The sequence below is a fragment of the Rhinopithecus bieti genome, unplaced genomic scaffold (assembly GCF_001698545.2).
Source record: "Rhinopithecus bieti isolate Rb0 unplaced genomic scaffold, ASM169854v2 scaffold_1918, whole genome shotgun sequence".
Classification (NCBI taxonomy): Eukaryota; Metazoa; Chordata; class Mammalia; order Primates; family Cercopithecidae; genus Rhinopithecus; species Rhinopithecus bieti.
The window spans coordinates 2562454-2570343 of NW_016803680.1; the positions used below are offsets into that span (position 1 = coordinate 2562454).

Genomic DNA, 7890 nt, shown 5'->3' on the forward strand with positions numbered 1-7890 from the left:
GCACATACATTTGGTTAGTGAAAACTTTTCAGGGATAAACAATGTGTGCTTTTTTATTGAAAACAAAGAGTATCTTCTGATCTTTGTTAATATACATACGTGTATTTAGCATAAACTTTTCAGTCTAGAACAATGAACTTTTTCATTAATAGCAAGAAATGCAAAAAATCTAAGTCTGAGCTCTTAAAATGAATCTGTTGTAATGATAAAAATATATAAAGTTAGGCAGGACACAGTAACCTGGAATGCTAACTCTTGTTTTCTTCTGATGCTTGATTTTGGGGTAAAAAGTACATTTCAGGCAAGATGTGGTGGCTCACACCTGTAATCCTAACATTTTGGGAGGTCCAGGCAGGCAGATCACTTGCACCTAGGAGTTTGAGACCAGCCTGGCCAACATGGTGAAACGCTAAAAATACAGAAGTTAGCCAGGCACAGTGGTGCTTGCCTGTAATCCCAGCTATTCAGGATGCTGAGGCATGAGAATTGCTTGAACCTGGGAGGCAAAGATTGCACTAAGCCAAGATCATGCCACTGCACTTCAGCCTGGATGACAGATTTGAGACTCTGTCTCAAAAAAAAAAAGTTATTATTCATAATCAATTTTTGATATATATTGATAATAATGGCATTTCTAAGCAAGATAGTTTTAGTTGTGTGTTTCAATTGATACTATAGTTCAGAAGCAAATTTATTTATTAAGTATTTTTTGAGACAGGGTCTTGCTCTTGTCACTCAGGTTGGGGTGCAGTGGGTATGATCATAGCGCATTATAGCCTCAACCTCCTGGACTGAAGCAATCCTCCCACCTCAGCCTCCCTAGTAGCTGGGACTACAGCTGTACATCACCACACTCAGCTAATTTTTGTATTATTTGTAGAAATAGAGTTTCACCATGTTGCCCAGGCTGGTCATGAACTGCTGGGCTAAAGCAATCCTCCTACCTTGGCCTCCCAAACTACTGGGATTATAGGCATGAGTCACTGCACCTAGCCAGCAATTTATTTTGCAATAAGAACGTTTATTTTGTCATCAGCAAGAGTGAGTAAGCTTAATAATGCATGGAGTTCCATCTTAACACAATGCCATTCTGTTTCCATTTCAGTGCCTTGTACTTTTCAGTCAGTCCTGGCTGAAAAAGTTTGGTTACTATAAGATCATCTTAATTTCTTTCTATCTAGAAGGAACAGCCTCCACTGTCATGTTACTCCTGGGAAAGCAATACTATTACTGTTTGGCTCTTTATCTCACTATTATCATGTAAGTAAATGCTGGTTCCAGTCTCAAAATTACACTAAATTTTACCATTTGCCCTTTCAAGCAGTGAAATATTTTTGATCTGGACTGAGTTTAATACTCATTTCTAGGCAAGGTCATTGTACCTTTCTGACAAATTGTCTGAATGTTAACGGCTTGTTTTTTGAGGGAGTTTTATACATTAAATTTTGTAGTAAACTTACTTTTTTTAACCTATTAAAAAATTTACTTGGAAGGCTAAGGTGGGAGGATTGCTTAAGGCCAAGAGTTTGAGACTAGCCTGGGCAACAGAGTAAGACCCCATCTCTACAAAAAATTTTAAAATTTTTTGGTGGCACATGCCTGTAGTCCCAGCTACTCCAGTGGTTGAGGCAGGAGGATCATATTTGAGCCCACGAATTCAAGTCATAGTGAGCTATGATGGCACCACTGCACTCCATTCAGCCTAGGTGACAGAGTGAGACCCTGTCTCAAAAAAATTCAGCATTTAGTAAATACTGCTGCCATGTATAAAAGAGGCTGGCCTTCTATTCCTCCTTCAACTCTTCCTCCTATTTCTGCAACCTCTCCTCCTCCTCCAAGCACCCACTTTGCCTCCATCGCGGGCATCTCAAATTCCGCAGGTCCAAATCAAGGATCTTGCTGCCAAATCTGCTCTTTTGTCATTATTTGTCGTCTCTGGAAATGGCTCTGCCATCTATCTGGTTTCTCAAGTCAGAGACTGAGACGTTGTCTTTGCCTTTTCTCTCTTCTTTGACACCTAGGTCCAACACACTGTTAATTGTCAGCAGTTTTATCTCCCTAATGTGCCCTGAATCCATCTCTTCTCAGTTCCACTGACATTCCTATAGCTCATTTCTTACATGGAATAGGATACAGTCTTCCCATATAAACCCCTAGTTTATAGTCTCCAGTCTCTCCAACTCCCTCTCTCATATTGCTTCTAGAATAACATGCTCTTCCTCTGCTTAATAATCCTTTTTTTTTTTCTTTTTCTTTTTCTTTTTTTCTTTTTTTGAGACGGAATCTCACTCTGTCACCCAGGCTGGAGTGCAGTGGCACGATCTCAGCTCACTGCAAGCTCCGCCTCCTGGGTTCATGCCATTCTCCTGCCTCAGCCTCCCAGGTACCTTTGCTTAATAATCTTAAGTGGCTTCTTACTGCTTTCAGGGTATTTCGAAATGATGACATATGATGTCTGGTTATATAGTCCCTCTTTATCTTTTCATCTTCATTTCTTTTTTTTTTTCTGAGACAGGGTCTTGCTCTGTTGCCCAGGCTAGAGTACAGTGGCACGATCATGGCCCACTACAGCCTCCACCTCCCAGGCTCAGGTGATCCTCCCACCTCAGCCTCCTAAGTAGCTGGGAATACAGGTGTGCACTACCATGCCCAGCTTAATTTTTATTTTTTGTGGAGATGGGTTTTTGCCATGTTGCCCAGGCTGGTGTTGAACTCCTGGGCTCAAGCGATCTGCTCTCCGTGGCATCCCAAAGTGCTGGGATTACAGGTGTGAGCCACTGTGCCCGGCCTTCACCTTCATTTCTTGTTACTCCTCAACTTACACTGTACTCTCTGCCACACAGAAATACTTCGTAGTTCCTGGTTCAGACACCTCTGTATCTAGAAGATGCTGTTCCCTGTGCCTGGAAAACTGTTCCCCATTTCTTGCTTGGCTCTGTCCTCATGTGTCTTAGGCCACAGCTCAGGTATGTGCTTCTCTGGGAAGCCTTCCCTGACTTCCTCATCTGGATTAGGTGGCCCTCCTATGTGACTCCAGTGCCCTATGCTTACTTCTGCTGTGGTGCTTTTCCCTCTACCTGCGACTATCTATGGTCCCCACTGGATTGAGTTTATTGTGAATAGGGTCTAGTCTCTTATCACTGTGGCCCATTACCTACTGTGGTTCCTCCAAATAGTTGGTCCTTAGAAAATGTGTTTTGGGCCAGGCACAATGGCTCACACCTATACTCCCAGCACTTTGAGAGGCTGAGGTGGGAGGATCACTTGAACCCAGGAGTTCAAGACCAGCCTGGGCAACATGGCAAAACCTGTCTCTACACAGAATAAAAATTTAGCCAGGTGTGGTGGTGCACTCCTGTAGTCTCAGATATTCAGGAAGCTGAGGCGGCAGGATCACCTTAGCCCAAGAGGTGGATGCTACAGTGAGCTGAAATCATGCTACTGCACTCCAGCCTGGGCAGCAGAGTGAGTTCCTATCTCAAAAAAGAAAAAAAAAGAAAAGGTTTTGTTTTGTTTTGTTTTGTTTTGCCTCAGCCTCCCGAGTAGCTGGGACTACAGGCGCCAGCCACCACGCCTGGCTAATTTTGTATTTTAGTAGAGATGGGGTTTCACCATGTTGGCCAGTCTGGTCTTGAACTCCTGACCTCAAGTGATCCACCCGCCTCAGCTTTCCAAAGTGTAGGATTACAGGCGTGAGCCACTCATTTTGGGTGAATGAATTATAAATTCTATTCAGGTCCCTGCTGGAACAACTTGAGAAAATTTTCATGAAGACGTATTTGCATTTTGAACAAACTGGTAGTGGAGACTGTAATAATTGACTCAAATGATTGAATCCCTGTGAAACTTCAAGACATTAGAACCCTACATAGATAACTATTCTATAAGTCTGTAAGGGTGGCCCTGGCTGTATAGTATGTAAAATGATATTTTATAATAATTTTTAGAATGAAAATTTGTTTGCTTTTTTCACTTAAACCATCCCCTCATTTTATTCTTCTATCATAATTAAAATGCTATATGCCCTTTCTCAGTTCTTAATGTATCCTATTTCTGATATCAAGAGAAAGATGTCTGTGTGATTAATTTCTCTGGCATGTCCTGTCCTTTAGAATCTATTAATAATTTAAGCAGATTAAATGAGTTTAGTCATTTGGAATGAGGAAGAAGCATAAAATCATTTTAAAATTCCCAAGTGGAAGCAGTTATTACATTTTTAAAAGAGAATTATATATTCACAGATATATAATATTTGGGAGGATAGAAGTGTATGTCTAATATAGCTTTACTTTTATAGTATATCATTTCTTATCTTCTTGCAAATCAAATGTCAACTTTCATTTTATTCTTTTTTAACAAAAGTTGTGCCTCCTAGTTGTAAAATTCTCATATGTGTTTTAACATTTTTTCTAGGGTTATTGTGCAAGCTTCGGTTTCCTTGTTTACCCTGCCACTAGTTGACATGGTAAGTATATTTATTCAAATGTTAGCTACAAAAATATCACATGTAGGCAGGACCTATCAGTCTCCATACCTCAGTTATATTGCCACTACAAATCATATATCTTTTTTTTTTTTTTTTTTTTTTTTTTTTTTTTTTTGGACGGAGTCTCGCTCTGTTGCCCGGGCTGGAGTGCAGTGGCCGGATCTCAGCTCACTGCAAGCTCCGCCTCCCGGGTTTACGCCATTCTCCTGCCTCAGCCTCCCGAGCAGCTGGGACTACAGGCGCCAGCCACCTCGCCCGGCTAGCTTTTGTATTTTTTAGTAGAGACGGGGTTTCACCATATTAGCCAGGATGGTCTCGATCTCCTGACCTCGTGATCCGCCCGTCTCGGCCTCCCAAAGTGCTGGGATTACAGGCTTGAGCCACCGCGCCCGGCCAAATCATATATCTGAAAGACAATCATAAGAGGCATCGCTAGGAACCAGGGGGCAGAATATAATCAGATATTCGTGCTTGTTTGCCTTGGGCAACTTTTCCCCATTTCCGAAAGGACATCACAGTTTTTCATTTCTCAGGTTCACATAGCCAATATTATAACAGGGTTAAATCTCAGAAACCAAAGTGGAATCTCAGTTAGCTGTATGTTCTACATATGCCAATATGCCTTATTACACGGGACGATTGGGCAAAATGACCTTTACTCGGTGACATTGCAAGAATTAAAATTAAAAATCAAAGTTCATCTTATCCTTTCTTACTTGAAAAAGCCTAAGCCAATGATGAGAGGTTCTATTCTTTGGTATGATTGTAAGCACTTTAGATCAGCTATAAAATGTACTTGATTGGCAAATATTTTCTCATATGTGTCCTATTTTGCATATTAGAGAGGAATGTATTATTTTAAGACAGAGGCACATTCTTTTTTTTTTTTTTTAAGACAGAGTCTTGCTCTGTCACCCAGGCTGGAGTACAGTGGTGTAATCTTGGCTCACTGCCACCTCTGCCTCCCAGGTTCAAGCGATTCTCCTGCCTCAGCCTCCTGAACAGCTGGAATTACAGGCGCACACCACCATGCCTGGCCAATTTTTTTGTATTTTTAGTAGAGATGGGGTTTCATGATATTGGGCAGGCTGGTCCCAAACTCCTGACCTGATGATACGCCCACCTCAGCCTCCTAAAGTGCTGGGATTACAGGCGTGAGCTACCACGCCCAGCCAGCCAGAGGCACATTCTTTATTAGTTCTGTCAAAACATTTATACTGCAAAGCCTCTTTTGTTTGTTTGTTTGTTTGTTTTCGAGACAGGGTCTTGCTCTGTTGCTCAGGCTGAAGTGTGGTGGTGTGATCATAGCTCATTTCAGCCTTAAACTCCTGGGCTCAGGGGATCCTCCAGCCTCAGTCTCCCGAGTAGCTAGGACTATATAGGTGCACACTACCATGCCCAGCTAATTTTTAAATATATATGTGTTGTAGAGATGAGGATCTCGCTATGTTGCCCAGGCTGGTCTTGAACTCCTGGCCTCAATCGATCCTCCTTCTTGGCCTCCCAAAAGTGCCGGGATTATGGATGTCAACCACTGCGCCCAGCCCCATCTTTTATTTTTAATGCAAATTAAATTGAGGAAAGATTTGCCAGCTACCCGGACTTCTCTTTGTATAATTCCTTTCCTGTTGCAGGATTTTGTTGCTAAGTTATTATTTGGGTGACAGGCAGGGTGTAGTCCAGGGCCCTGTCTTCACTTTTGTCTCCTTTGTACCTGGAAAACGGACTAGCTCAGAACTCCTTCTTTTGAATGAATACATAAGCACAACTTTAGTAAACATTTTTCACCTTTCAAATTCTTTTGAATTAGATAGGTTATAAATAAATAAAATGTCTTGAACACTGAGAAAGGGAAAGGCATTATCATTTACCAAATGCCAATGTCCAAATAATCCCAACACTTTGGGAGGCCAGGGTGGGAGGATCGTTTGAGTCCAGGAGATCGAGACCAGCCTGGGAAACATGGAGAGACCCCATTCCCCCCGCCAAAAATACAAAAATTATCTGGGTGTGGTGGCACGTGCCCGCAGTCCCAGCTAAGGCTGAGGTGGGAGGATCGCTTGGGCTCAGGAGTTCAAGGCTGCAGCAAACTGAGATTGTGCTACGGCACTCCAGCCTGGGAGACAGGGTGAGACCCTGTTTTAAAAAAAACAAAAAAAACAAAAAAAAAACTTACATTCTGGCTGAGCACAGTGGCTCATGACTATAATCCCAGTACTTTTGGGAGGCCAAATTGTGAGGATGGCTTGAAGCCAAGAGTTCAAGACCAGCCTGGGCAACATGGCCAAACCCTGTCTCTAAAAAAAGAAAAAGAGTTAAGTTTTTCCCACCACAGCACATTTATACCTATGTAACAAACCTGTATGTTCAGCACATGTATCCCAGAACTTAAAGTAAAAAAACATGTTAAAAAAGAGTTAGGTTTTTCTAGTTTTATAATCCTTTATAACTAAAAGGTTAATGTTTTATAATACTATACTGTTTTTATTATTGTCTACTTAGGATCAAGGAAGACTTCATACACAAAGAGATTCTTGATTCAAAGATTCAAATTGTATATATGGATATATATATATATATATAAAACATACACATAAAACACACACACGTAATTCATATGTGATATAGACCCATGCTATTTTTGTCTGTTCCAGGTCACCCCTTCCCTCAGTGGTTTTTGGCATTAATGCTTTGTTTACCAAATCTGCCCAGTCTTTAGCACCCACGGTGATACTCTCTAGGCTAAACCAGTATGAATATGGAAACACAAATAGCAGGTAAAGTTAAAAAAAAAAAGCTCTTGAAATATTGTAAAAGAAACATGAAAGCAAACATAGCCTTTTACGTTAATTACTAAGCAATTATCTTGACCTTTGTGTATTATTAGTCACTAACTTGTATCTTGAGTAAGGTATAATAAAAAGTATTAATATCAAATGGACTTTCATAGGAGTATCTTTAAGTGTCTTCTTTAAATTATGTACATACTAAATGCCTTCACACTAAGCTACATATTAGTTGCTTTATCTAAGTTATTCATTCATTTACTATTTCATTTCACAAATGCTTTTGAGTGCCTGCGATTATAGTCCAGGTACAAAGGTCCTTTGAATACAGGATGAATACAAACCTTCTAAGGGGCCATACAGATTACAAAAAACTATGATAAGGGACCACCAGAAGTATAATGGGACTGTGGTAATTCAGAGAAGAGATTCCTACCTGTTCTGCCTAGGGTCAGAGTGTACTTCACAGAAGAGGGTTTCTTCAGCTGAATTTTCGAAGCTGAGTGGGATTTTTCTCCTGAAAAAGTGTGTACTTCACAGAAGAGTAATGGAGGAATGTCATTCCAAGTAAAGAAAATAGCACAGCAAATATTTGGAAGCATGAGTGAACTTGCCATA

At 40.9% G+C, this 7890-nt stretch overlaps 1 long non-coding RNA gene across 1 annotated transcript; it reads left to right on the forward strand.

Moving 5' to 3' along the window:
* The first annotated feature begins 1068 nt into the window (after window positions 1–1068).
* Window positions 1069–7366, forward strand: LOC108514346 (uncharacterized). Its single transcript, XR_001881196.1, has 4 exons — window positions 1069–1260; window positions 2844–2966; window positions 4414–4465; window positions 7141–7366. It is a non-coding gene; the product is annotated as an uncharacterized LOC108514346 (long non-coding RNA).
* The last annotated feature ends 524 nt before the right edge of the window (window positions 7367–7890 follow it).